This window comes from Castanea sativa, chromosome 2, assembly GCF_040712315.1.
Source record: "Castanea sativa cultivar Marrone di Chiusa Pesio chromosome 2, ASM4071231v1".
In the NCBI taxonomy this organism is placed as follows: domain Eukaryota; kingdom Viridiplantae; phylum Streptophyta; class Magnoliopsida; order Fagales; family Fagaceae; genus Castanea; species Castanea sativa.
Genome location: NC_134014.1, coordinates 29376393 through 29391191, shown reverse-complemented (window position 1 = coordinate 29391191; position 14799 = coordinate 29376393).

Here is a 14799-nt window from a genome sequence, read left to right as displayed (position 1 = left end):
GATTTCACGGAGCACCGAGGGGTCATAAAACTCTATTGGGAGCTCAGGAAACCTGACCCAAACAGCAACAGAAGAAAAAGTAGCTTCGAATGCTTTAAAATACGGTTCCCACGGCTTAATCGCTAGGAAATGTTCCCCGATGAACTAGGGTCTTCCGCGTAGTACTTTTTCATAGTCTGTATCATCACTAAACTTGATGAGAAAAAAATCTTTCCCAAGGTCAACACAATCCATTTTTGCCACAGGCTTTCATAAGGTATTGATTTTAAAAGTGAGGTAACTGTATCCCACAGTTTCCCCATACTATCAAGGCCTTAGTCCAAAGTGCCCTGATCCGAGACTTAGTCTTCTTAGAGAGCTTAACATCCACCATACCTTCAACTAAGTCGTCAAGCTGTGTCTGACTCCACCTCCAACTCTTCCACCCTATCAAACCTAAATGCTTGAGCATATGCTCCAGGGATGTCCCTAAGTAAAATATCCTTATAGCTCACCTGTGAACGAGGTGGCATGAAAGGTTTTTCTTTGAGGTTATCTTTGAACTTCTTCATGCTCCTCTCTAACTCTGCTTCCTCCTCACTCGAACTTAGGTTGGCTTGCTGAAACTCAAGTTCCATTGCTCCACTTTGATATATCACTATCAATTATAGGGTCGTTTAGTTAGTAGTGTAATCCATGATTCTTCTGCCTTTTACTTTTTATAATTGTCATCCATGGTTAATGGTATTGGTTTAGCTTTAGTACTTTGATACTTTCTATGTTTTTTTTATGATCAGTTTGTTTTCACATTAATTTATTTTAAAAAAAATTTTATTGATTTCTTAAAGTATATATATATTTTAAAATTATCTTATTTTCCATATTTAGTAGTAAGCTTAAAATGGGACAGAGTAGTTGTTATTAAAAAAAAAAAATTTTGAGGGGAGAGTAGTTGTTATTAATAATTTACGTATTTCTTCTTATCTTTCTTTATAGAGCGTGACATTAAATAGAATTGTTTTTTGAAAAAAATTAGTAGAAATTAACCTCTAAAAATAATTTATATTTTTAGTATAATTTTTTGTTAAACAATGATATTTTTTTTTTTTACTTTTTTTTTTCTAGTGTTATAAAACACAAAAAAAACACAGAAAACTATCTTCACAATAGGTTTCTATCAAAACAAACGAAGTGTAAATATATATAACTATTCTTTTATTAATGGCAAAAATCCACTTTTGGTCCTTACATTTTGGATAAATTCTTGTTTTGGTTCCTACTTTTTGAAACACCTATTTTAGTCCTTGAAAATTGAAAACTGTTACCATTTTAGTCCATGTCGTCATCTCAGTAATGGAAATATCTTACGTGACAGACGGAGTGCCTTGCTCGCTAACATAACCCAGACGTGGCTAATAAAAAATATTAAAAAATTTATTTGGGTATTTAAAAATGCCACATTAGCATTTTAATTAATGAAAAATAAATGTCCGAAAAATAATAAAAACATAATTATAAACTTCTGATTTTTTAACAAATAAAATAAAATAAAATAATGAAATTAGAAAAATAAAATTATTTTCATTATTTTTTGGGAAGATTTCATGTTCTTCCCCAACATGACTTTTCACTGTTCATGTTCTTCATGTTCTTATCCAAATAACATGTTTGGTTGCTTAGAAAATTTAAAAATCAAGATTTTTTTTTATTCTTGTATTTTCTTAGCAACCAAACCCATCAAATGATCAAAACACTGAAACCCAAAAAAATTGAAGCAATTTCTATTCCAATCATCTTCTTAGGGAGGCCAAGCTGGGTCAGTTCCTTGCAAGAGAATTCTTTAAGACCATCATTGGGAACAATTAATGTTATTCTGGCAGCCCCAGGTCGGATAAGCTTACATCAATCCGAGGTGATGTCTGTGTCAAATTCACACACCGAGGATCCAGCTCTTGCGATCAAGTGGATGAAGATGTAAGCCTAACCAGTTTTGAGTTTTTTTTATGAGGATAAGGTCGGAACCCATCAGTCACATGGTGATGCTTTAGTAGTTACCATTCAGATAGGAGGTTATGATGTGAGGAGGGTTCTGGTAGATCAAGGTAGTGGTGTTGAAATCATGTACCCTGATCTGTATATGGGACTCAAGCTAAGGCCTGAGGATTTGGATAGTTATGATTCCCCTCTGGTAGGATTTGATGGGAAGATTGTTGTCCCAAAGGGTATGATTAGACTACCCATTTACGTTGGCTCTAGGGTAGTAGAGGTCAATTTCATCGTAGTGGACGCGTATTCACCTTATACTACCATTTTGGTGAGACAGTGGCTTCATGCTATAGAAGTTGTATCTTCAACTCTGTATTTGAAGGTGAAGTATCCCTCTGGGGATCACGTTAAAGAATTGATCAAAAGCCAGGTTATGGCAAGGCAGTGCTTGGTTGCTGCGGTTCGTGAGATCCTCAGACAAGGCCTTGTAGCAATTAATGGAGGTGGAGGTACCCTTGGATGTCATGGATGAAAGAGTGAAGTGTGAAGAGTTAGAGAGAGTCATAATAGATGTTGATGAAGAAAAATATTTCCAAATTGGAGTACAGTTGCCTCTTCAGGAGAGAGAGGAATTGCTACCTTCCTTCGAAAGAATGTGGACGTCTTTGCTTGGAGTGCTTATGAAGCTCCCGGAGTGGATCCAGATTTCATCTACCATCATTTGAATGTCAACCCAAACATTGTCCCGAAGAAGTAACCACCTCGACGCTCTTCTAAGGAACATGTCGAGGCAGTTAAAGAAGAAGTGATAAAGCTTAAGCATGCAGGGGCAATTAAGGAGGTTTTCTATCCCGATTGGTTGGCTAACACGGTGGTGGTGAAAAAAAAAGAAAAGAAAGTGGGGAGTTTGTGTAGATTTTACGGATTTAAACAAATCTTGCCCCAAGGACCTTTTCCCGATACCTCGAATAGATCAATTAGTGGATGTGTCACCCTTGGATGAGTTTTTTGGATGCATTTCAAGGATACTACCAGATACCACTAGATACCATTAGCTCTAGCTGACCAAGAGAAAAGTGTTTTTGTAACGCCAACGGGGAACTATCATTACCGAGTGATGCCTTTTGAATTGAAGAATGCAGGGTCTACTTACCAAAGGATGATGATAAGAATGTTTGAATCCTAGCTTGGTAAGAATATTAAGGTCTACATTGATGATATCAGTGGCGATGCCACTCAGAAGCCAGGGTGTTCCTGGGAACACCCTGGCTTGAATTTTTTTATTTATTTATATATAATAATTTAAATTTTTTTTTATTTGTTTACCCTTTAAAAAAAATAGGAACACCCTCAAACAATATCGGGAACACCCTCAAAATTTTTATGCCAAACAAATTTTGAGCTAAAAGGCATGCAAAGGTAGGGGTGTGTGCACACATGAGGTGTGTGCTAACGCACAGTGGGGTGTGTGCTAGACTTTTAATAATTAGTAAAAAAAATGAATGAAGCAACTAAACACCAATAATTAATAATTTAATTAACTAATACATTATAAAAGACAAACAAATTAAATTATGTTAGGCTAAACAACAATTAATAATTTAATAATTAATGAAACAACAATACAACAAATTATAGTTTATAAAAGACAAACAAATTTATGAAACAACTAAACAACAATAATTAATAATTTTATTAATATTTCAAATGAACTTATAGTTTATTGTACCGGTACCTTTGTTCATTAATTTCTTTTCTTTTTATTTTTTTTTTCCTTTTGAGGTTTTTCGGTGTACAAAATGCAAATTTGTTTTGGTTTTAAGAATTTGTTTTTTAAAGTACAAACTTCATACTTGCCAAATTTTGAATTTTGGCCGGTATTTACCAAAATGTCCTGAAACACCCAAAATAAACCGAAATGACCCAAATTTTTTTCAAAGTGGAATAGGAACACCCTGAACAAAATTCCTAGAGTCGCCACTGGATGATATGGTTGTGAAAAGTAAGGTGGTGGTCGAGCATTTGAGGGACCTCAAAAGTGTCTTTGAAGTATTAAGGAAACATAAATTGTGTCTCAATGCTTCTAAATATTCTTTTGGCATTAGTTCAGGCAAGTTTTTAGGTTACATGGTCACCCATCGTGGAATTGAAGTTAATCCTGATTAGATTAAAAAGATCAATGATTTACAACCTCCTCGGAATCCTAAAGAGGTGCAAAAGTTAACCGGGATGACTACAGCCTTAAATAGACTTATCTCTCGGTCAGCAGACATATGTAGGCCATTCTTCCAACTGTTGCACAAGTGGAAAAGGTTTGAGTGGAATGAGGAATGTGCTCTTGCTTTCCAACAATTGAAGGATTACCTTTCTCGGCCACCCATTATATCTAGACCTGAAAAGGAATAGGTACTTTTTGCCTATATTATTGTGGCCTCTTATACTGTCAGTTTGGTTTTGATAAGAGTAGATGATGGGATACAGAGACCAGTCTATTATGTGAGAAAATCGCTGCAAAAAGCTGAAGTTCAATACTTGCCCTTGGAAAAAACCATTTTGGCGGTAGTGCATGCTACACGGAAACTCCCTCATTACTTCCAGGCATATACAGTGGTGGTTTTAACTCAACTTCCTTTGCAGTTATTGCTTCGAAAGTCTGATTATATGGGGAGAATCGTCAAATGAGGGACGATTTTGGGAGCATATGATATAAAGTACTTGCCTCGTACCTTAATTAAAGGGCAATTTCTTTCGGATCTGGTGGCAGGATTTACCAAGTCCCCAATAGAAGTTGAGGCCGAGGAGTATAAATTTGGGGAAAAACAAGTTTCAACAATTTCTATACATGGGCACTCACCCTGGAGGCTATACGTTGATGGAGCGGCAAATCAAAAAGGATCTAGGGTAGGAGTGGTAATAATGTCTCTAAACAGAATCACCATTGAGAAATCCTTGAGGTTGGGTTTCTCGGCCACGAACAATGAGGCAGAGTATAAAGCTTTGTTGGCCAAGATAACTATGGTTAGGAAGATGGGAAGAAAAACTGTTGAAGTTTTTTTTTTTTTTTTTTTTTTTTCAGATTCAAGGCTGGTCGTTTGGCAAGTGAAGAGGGAGGTGGAGGCTAGGGATCTAAGAACGCAAGGGGATTTGAACAAAGCTCAGAGTTTGTGATTAAATTTTAAATTCTTCTCCATACAGCAAATCCCGAGGGGTAGAAATGCACATGTAGACTCTTTGGCAACTCTGGCAACTTCTTCTGGACAAGACTTTCCTCGAGTCGTCCTCATTAAAGATCTAAATAGACTTGCTGAGAAGGAGGTGGTAAAGGTCTAGGCACTCCAAATCAAGGTTGGACTGGGGAAGTAGAGAAAATACGGAGGAAAGCTCCTCGTTTCTGGTTGTCCGAGGAGCATAAGTTGTACAAACGTTCATTCTCAAAACCATACTTGCTTTGCGTCCATCCTGAGGCAGTGGAGCCACTTTTGGAAGAATTGCATGAAGGGATATGTGGAAGTCATACAGGGGGCAAATCATTGTCTCACAGAGCTCTCACTCAAGGTTACTGGTGGCCCAACATGCAAAAAGAAGCGCAAGAGTATGTTAAAAAGTGTGATCAGTGTTTAAGATTTGCTCCAAACATTCGTCAACCTGGGGGTGTGCTCAATCCTTTGTCTAGTCCATGGCCATTTGCTTAGTGGGGCCTGGATATTGTAGGACCATTCCTTAGGGCTATGGGAAACTGAAGATGGCTTTTGATCGAAACCGATTACTTCACAAAGTGGGTTGAGGCTGAACCATTGTCTAATATTAGGGATGTAGATGGAAAGAAGTTCGTTTCGAAGAAGATTGTTACCCGATTTGGGATTCCTCATACCCTCATTTTTTATAATGGGCTTCAGTTTGATAGTAATGTCTTTAGGAGATATTGCTATGAGCTGGGTATTAGGAACATAGAATGGGCAGGCTGAAGCAGTCAACAAAGTCATTGTTAATGGGCTTAAGAAGAGGTTAGAAGAAGCAAAGGGTAAATGGGTTGAAGAGTTACCATATGGTCTTTGGACATATCGGACAACTCCTCGTTGATCAACGAGGGAAACACCTTTTTCAATGACATATGGGTCCGAGGCTGTGATCCCTTTAGAGACTGGATTTCCGACTCTAAGGACAAGCTTGTTCACCCTAGACAATAATGATCAATTTTTGGAAATAAGTTTCAATTTGGTTGATGAACGAAGAGAAGTAGCTATGGTACAATTGGCGCATTATCAGCATAAGCTTAAGCACGGGTATGATACATGTGAGGGCCAGACCATTAGTACCAGGTGACTTGGCGTTAAGAAAAGTAGTGGGTATTGCAAAGAACCCATCTTGGGGAAAACTAAGGCCCAATTGGGAGGGGCCATATCGCATCACCTCGATAGCTGGTATAGAAGCTTATTTCCTAGAAGATTTAGATGAAAATGTTGTACCACGTCCATGGAATGTAAACAAGTGGAATGTAAACAATCTACAAAGGTATTATTATTAATGAAAAGCAATCTTGCCATCTTCTGTTTTGCTATTATGTGTTTTATTCTTATTCATTTAAGTGTTAAACAGAACCTCGGTCATGTTTGGTTCCTCGGACCACATACCTTGGGTAAATTAATACTTTTTATTTCTCTAAATGTTAAACAAAATCTCGGTCATGCCTAGTTCCTCGAACCACATTCCTTGGGTAAATTAATACTTTTTATTCATCTAAGTGTTATACAGAACCTCGGTTATATTTGGTTCCTCAGACCACATACCTTAGGTAAATTAATACTTTTTATTTCTCTAAGTGTTAAACAAAATCTCGGTCATGTCTAGTTCCTCAGACCACATTCCTTGGGTAAATTAATACTTTTTATTTCTCTAAGTGTTAAACAGAACCTCGATTATGCTTGGTTCCTCCACATTCCTTGGTTAATTTAATACTTTTTATTTCTCTAAGTGTTAAATAGAACCTCGGTCATGTCTGGTTTCTCGGACCACATACCTTGGCTAAATTAATACTTTTTATTTTTCTAAGTGTTAAACAAAATCTCGGTTATGTCTAGTTCCTCGGACCACATACTTTAGGTAAATTAATACTTTTTATTTTTTTAAGTGTTAAACAGAATCTCGGTCATGTTTGGTTCCTCCTCGGACCACATTCATTGGGTAAATTAATACTTTTTTATTTCTCTAACTGTTATACAGAATCTCGGTCATGTTTGGTTCCTCAGATCATATACCTTGGGTAAATTAGTACTTTTTATTTTTCTAAGTGTTAAACAGAATCTCGGTCATGCCTGGTTCCTCCTTGGACCACATTCATTAGGTAAATTAATACTTTTTTTATTTCTCTAAGTGTTATACAAAACCTCGGTCATGTCTGGTTCCTCAGACTACATACCTTGTGTAAATTAATACTTTTTATTTCTCTAAGTGTTAAACAAAACCTCGTTTATGCTTGGTTCCTCAGACCACATTCCTTGGTTAATTTAATACTTTTTATTTCTCTAAGTGTTAAACGGAACCTCGGTCATGCCTAGTTCCTCGGACCACATTTCTTAGGTAAATTAATACTTTTTTATTTCTCTAAGTGTTAAACAAAATCTTGGTCATGTTTGGTTCCTCGGACCACATTACATAGCTAAGTGGTGAACAAAGCCCTAACCATGTCTGGTATCTCTAACTAATGCTCCACATCTATTTGAAATTGTGAATGGAGCCTTAATCATATGTGGCCTTTTGAACTGAACACCTAAGGTACACTAATCCTATTTATGAGTTAATTTGTTTGATTATTACTTAGGTAGATGTTTATCAATGTTAATGGTAACGTGGTGCTTCAATTGGAGAAACTCGTAATTTGGTTTTATAGTTAGACAATTAGACCATGTTTAATAATAAATAAATACTATCATAATTTACAAAGAAACATTAGTGATATAAAGATAATTGGCATCATCCGTTACATAAAGCCTTGGAAAGGCAAGGGAGATACATATTTAAAAAAAAAAAAAAAAAGAAGAGATACATGCAGAAGGGGGATAAAATCCTAATTGGTTTTGGATGGAGAGGGGTTGGTCTTCACTGCTAGTAGTGCAAAAGGTTTAGGCTCTTTGACTTGAGCTGCACCTTTCTCCTTGGACATCTCCTAGGTTGTTGAAGGAAGTTTGGCTTGCCCAAGTGTTTGGCCTTGGGTTGCTCCCTTTTCCTTTGAATTTTCTTTAGGCACAGATGGAGGTTTAGCTAGCTTAGATACTTTCTCTTTGGTTGGCTCCTTCTCCTTATCCATGGTGCTTGCTTGGTCAGCCTCTTTAGAGGTCTCGGAAGTGGCTGGAAGAGTACTAGCAGGGGTAGCCTAGCTAGACTCAGGCGATTTGGAAACAGTGTTTGCTCGGGAGCTAGAAGGGGATGTTATGTGTAGAGCTGGAGGATAGAAAATGTTCTCTGTCTTTCTAAGCTCTGAAGACGCATCTACCCCGGCCAAGTTCAGTGCCTCAGTCCATTCCTAGAGGCAATAACCTCAGCAAACTCCAGTGACTTGGGCTCTTAGATTTTCTTCCATTTCTTTCACCCTTATGTCATAGCCTTCCTGCTCGGCTCGCACTGCAACCTCTTCTGCCTTCTCCAACTTTTTCTTTTGAGCCTCTATCTACTCCTTGGCAATGGCAAATTGATCCTTGGTTCTATGCAGTTGTTAGCATTGATCCTCAACTTGCTTCTTAGCCCCAGCCAGTGCAGCTTTGGCACTCTTCCTATCCTTATCTGCCTCAATTAATTTAGTGTTGAGGTCTTTGATTCTTTTTTTGGCCACAACGAGAGTTTTGACAGCAACTATACGTAGTCCCTCCTTGTCCTTCCATTGTTTATGGGCATCATCTATCCATTGTTTGGCAATATTTGTTGTTTGGATTACCTTTAAAAAAAAGTATTAAAATGAATCCTCTAGGAGCAAAAAGAACATGTATACTTGGGAAAGGTGACAGGTTGAAAAGCTTACCATGGCCAAATCTCTTTCAAAGTTAGAAAAACTTCGTGCTTCTTTAGTGTCCTAAAGTCAACCATGTCTTGAGGCAAAAGTAGGGGCTGCTCTAGTGCATTGGCCACGTAGCCAGCTTTCCCCTTTTGAAAGTCTTTAATGGAGGAATCTAGAGGGAGTGGGGCTCCATCCAACTCTAGGGGAGGGTTCTAGATCTAAACCCTAGGGCAATGATTAGGCACCTTTTCAATGATCGTCCCTTCAGCCGAGAACTTCCTTTGTACCCCTTTGGCAATTTTGGCCCCTTTTTGGGGCTCAAGGTCTTTGTTAGGAATCACTTCACCGTCCTCAAGCACCTCTTTGCCTTTTTTTGTCTCGTTTCCTCTTCCTATCTGCTGGCTCAAAAGAGGAAGTGTGGGCAGGGATGGGAGTTCGAGGTCGAGTTTGGATAGCCACCTCGGGAGTGGATCCCCTAGCATGTGATTCGAGAAGCTCGGGGAGGTTAGTCTTTTGCTTGCAATGGAGTACCATGACTTCGGGGATACTGGATGGCTCCTGACTACTACTCACTTATGTAGAGGGTAAATGGGAAAAGGTAGTGGGTGAGGACTCTATAGGAAAGGATTGGTCAAAAACTCCAAAGTCTTCGTAGGAATCCTCGTTGGAATCTAAGACCTCTATTACTTTGGTTGCTTCTTCTTCAGGGGTTGGACTTGAAGGAGCTGCTTCTTCTTTGGAAGCTCGTTGGGCAAGTAGTTTAATTGGATGAGTGCCCTTGGGTGGAAGACCGCTGAGGAAGCCGAGTATGGCGATATTGATTTGATGTAGCTGAGGATCTTTTGCCTTTATGACGTATTTAGGGGTTTGAAAGCTGGTGGAAATTGGCTTGTACCCAAGGATGACATGAGCAGCCCGTAATTGCTCGTTGGTATGAAGAAAGATTTCGGATTTAAGAATCCTTGTCAAATCTGGTTCGTTGACAAAGTTGAGGTTGGGGGTTGTGAAGTTCTTATTTGCAAAAATCTCAAAAATAAAAGCATCGTTAGAAAAGAAGTTCGTTAAATAAAGAAAAACCAAATTTTGAATTACAAAAAGAAGAACAAAAGATTATGAGTTTAGAATGTGTATGGTTATAATAAGGAACCTAAATCTAAGTACCCCACTTGGTTTCCCCTCTTGCGTCGGGCAATGAAGTCCATCATGCCATGCACCTGAGATAATTAGAAAATCTTGGTCCATGCCCTTGTTAGATTCGGGGAGACACAAAATGAGTTTGACTTCAGGGACCCTAGTCTTAAGATAGTACCCTGTACTTTTAAGAAGCTGGCAGTTTATATACCCAGTTACCATCGTAATGGGTGAGATTTACACCTATCTTTTCGTTGAGGGCGTCTACACTACCTAATATCCTAAATACGTTTGGAGAACACTGGGTCGAGCAAAGTTAGTGGGCAATTAAGAAATCCCTAGTTACTCTACCCATAGGGATCCTCATCCCTCTTTCTATAAAGGCAATCATATATAGGGATCACCACTTCTCCCTTTGATCTTAAGGCATGCCACTCTCCTTGAAGGCAATGCCAAATAGAAACCCTAGCTGGTATGTTATATCGGGCCTTAAAGTTCTCTATACCCTTAGGGGTATCTACCAAGCTAGCAAATCTACCCATTTTTGGAAGTGAACAAGAGATGTTAGAAGAGTAAAGTGAAAAATAAAGGGCCGAGGAAGAAAATGTCCTAATAATCAGTAGGTAGGCTAAAGGTTACTTACAAAAGAATAGGAAAAGATCACCTCGGACAGTTTCTTGAAAGTTGAAGATTCAAAAAATGGGAGATATGGGTCTTCGAGCGTTTTATATAGGGCGAGAGAGGGAGCAAGAAAGTTTCCACTCGAATCCTTATGGAAAACCTCTACCACAAGATTTTCATCACATCGTAGAACATGGGGTATAGGGCTCTGTGCGAAGTAATTGCTGAAGCGTCCCAGATGCCAAAGCATCAGGAGTGTGCTCATTGTAGGTGAAAAGACACTCACACATGAGGAAACGTCATAAGTGTGGGAAGTACAGTAACATAAAATCGAAACTCCATTTTTCTCAAGGGAAAGAAAGAACAGACTTTCAAGGGGCTATTGTGGGTATAAAGGGCTTGGATAAGAATATTGGGCCATGGGCCACACCCGAGGATGCCAAAGAGCCTGAGGACAAACAAGTATTAATAAAAGCAAGTAGGTTACTGGGCCGAGAACGAGGGTTGATCACAACAAGTAGGTGATGTTGTCCGAGGATCCAAACTTCCTCGAAAAACAGAATGGAGGTCTAAAGTCTAACCACCCAATCAATACTGCGCAAGGGGCCACCGTGCTAGGGAGGATAAGCTTCAAAGAGATAAGTCAACAGAAGATTGAGAAGTATCTGGGAAGAAAACTGCTACCACCACATTGAATGCTTTGCACCTAACCAACTGACTACATTAATGTAGAGGTGATGCTTGAACAGTGACTTTTAGCCTTACAGCTACTCACAAAAACTTCAAGAAGGTTCTGATGGGACAAGTATCAAGAAGATTAGTTATTTAATTAACAAGTGGAAGGCTAAGATAAGGGAAGGAGACAGAGTATAAAAGGGAAAGGATTCCATTACACAGGGGATCATCTGAGGAAAAAGAGGAACTACTGGAAACACAGAACTCGGTATATTTTGTATAAATCTGAGATATATATTAGAACGTACCATCCTCGAACTTGACCAAGGATTGTTTTTCTCTTCAAATTGTTCTTCTTAAGCATTTCCATACTAAACCAACTCACTATGATTCACATTTGACTCGTTAAGTATTCATTTATCAAACTCATTCTCTAACAAATCTATTGTCGTGGACTTATTGGGCCACTGTTCATATTCGTTGGGCTTTGGGTCAATTTGTCCCCTTACAGAGATAATGACAGAGACCAAATTAGTAACGGTTTTCAATTAATTTTCAGGGACTATAATAGGGTGCTTCAAAATAGTAGGGACCAAAACAAAAATTGACTAAAAATGTAAGGATCAAAAGAGTATTTTCGCCTTTATCAATTTTGCCTTATATTATTGCTGTAATCTTTTAATAGAAATGTTTTGATATTATTTTTGTTACCTTAATGATTAATGATTGTGGTTATTACTTGGAACCTTTTTGTTTACTAATACTCGTAACTTACATAATGTCATTTTTAATTTAAAAAAAATAATAATTACATGATGTATTGTTGATGTTGTAATACTTTATTATTTCTCATATGTTTGTTCTAATTAATCTTATTAAGAGTTTATAGAAAAAAATTATATTTTTTTACCCTAAACTATACCCCATTTTATATTTTATCCTTTGAACTATCGAAATCAGTGGCGAAACCAAGATTTTAGTTTAGGGGTGGCAAGGTTATGATTGAAAACAAAATTAATCTAAAAAATATTAGTCTGCATTAATAAAAATAAATAAATAACTATATAATATTTAAAGATAATAAATTAATATTAAATAAAATTTAATTGAAGAGATTAATCAATGTATTTATCTACAATTCAAGAAAATAATCAATGTACTCAAAATAAACTACGGGATTAACTCAATATAAAAGTATCAAATGTATAACAATATATTTAAAATGTTGTATAATGACTCATTGGGGCAGCGGCTATAGACCTACTACTTTAAGCTGAAGTGGTGAGAAATTTTAAACTTGGTTTAGTAGAAGATTATGTTAATTAAAAAATGACTTAATTAAGAAATGAAGTGATATGAGAAAAATCAATTTTAATTATTGTGAAAGATCAAGTGTTGTGAGTCAATTTTTATGTATCTATTTTCTTAAATACAGAAAACACTTTATAAATTTTAATAGATAATAGTATATTTTTTTAATCTGAAAATTTTCAGTTCATTGTTAGCTTAATAATAATGGTACAATAAGTATATGAATTTTTTTTTTTTGGTTGAGAAACTCTAAGTATATGAATTAGTAAGAACCCTTTCAACGTGGCCACATTAATCCCATTGCATGTTAACTTTGAACTGACGCGTGGTGTACTCCTTGATTGCTGGCATTACGAGTATTGGACATATATTAGCTTAAACTAAATTCATTAACCTGAGAGGAATATCATCTAACAAAACGTTTTGACTGGCTTAAAAAACACTCTGTTTCTGGACCAAGAAACAGAGCATTGCTCCTAACATGAAAGGCAATTTGCCCCTCCCTTTAAAACAGTCGGTAGATGTAGGTCAATTCAATAGCCAAGTTACTACAAGAAAAAGGTTGATTGACTATTTTGTGAGTTTACCTGATCAAGTCCAATGATCAAAATAAATAGTTAAAACGCTTAACAGTAATAAACGTCGGGTACAACAAAACACAAGTTCATCTACAAATATAGCTGGATAGTAATTAATATAACCAAAAAATATTTGGAAAATAACAAAATAATTAAAATGACGAAGAAAGGAGGCCAGATCCAATCTCAGTTGGGACAATTAATATGTCCAATACCATTTTATTTATTATGAATCACGACTTGAAGAAACTTTACATACAAACGACATTTTTTCTCCAAAAAAAGAAAAAGAAAAAGAAAAATTTAACATTCAATTAAGTACACCACATATAACCGAGCACATGAATCGGTTTTATTTTAGTCCCGGAAGTGGAGAGGAATAAAAAGAGTGAAGAACAAGTTTACATATAATCAACCTTTACATACTCTGTGACACATTCCACCACGACTTGAAACTTTGAAGACACAAAAATTAAGCCCACTGCGTCAGCTTCACCAAATATATATATATATATATATATATATCCTCGTAATTTATGAATTGAATGGTTTGATTAAAAAGCAAGAATGCAGCGAGACCCAGAGATCTCTTGTGCCCTGTAATGTAAACCCATTGGGATGTCACCATTTGGGTCAAAAAGTGAATAGCACATGATCGAGGGTAATTAAGGCCACGCCCACTGCCAATAAAACCAAAGCAAACCGAACTGGCATGGACAAAGCTGAAACGAAACAATAATATGCTATCTACGTACACAACTTTTGTTTTCCGAGACAAATTTCACAAATAGTGATCAATAGTAAGCGATGAATAAAAAGCGGTGGATTTATAAGTGTTGGGGAGTATCCACCGCTCACAGTTGACAACTGTGAAATTGTTGCAGAAAAAGTTGTGTCCGTAGGAAGGGTTTTTTTTTTTTTTTTTTTTTTAATTTTATATTTTGGGGGGAAGAAAAGAAAAAGAAAAAGAAAAAGAGAAAGTAACGAATGCGAAGCTAGTCATCTCCATGAATATACCAGCACAACAGCATGGTGGCACAGCGTCGGAGAACGTAAATTCTGGCTCGTTGTTCCTTAACCAAGGAGGAACACTTTCTCGTGAAGCTCTTTGATGAAGGGATTCTATTTCTACTAGCCATGATCTTATTGCTTAACTGAACCTCAACCATGGTTTATAATAATAATAATAATGATAGAGAGGAAAATTAATTTTGAAAGTATACCAAGAGAGCTACCTAGCTCACAACCAGCTAAGGAAAAAAAAAAAATTTATGTGGGAATAAGCTAAGATCTGGTGTATTTATACAACTATTATATATTATTATCCAAGATTAATTAGCTGGCTTCAGAAAGTGGGGGAATGAACATGGTCAATATAAAAAATAGGGTTGTAATCTAACTTACTTTACTGAAAACGAGAAAGGTTGGCTTGCTTTTGAAGTCAGGGACTGAACATGGCCAAGTTGAAAATCGGGAAAGACAATTTCTTGGAAATTAAGCTGTACGTAGATTCAGCACAGGTTTTCTGGG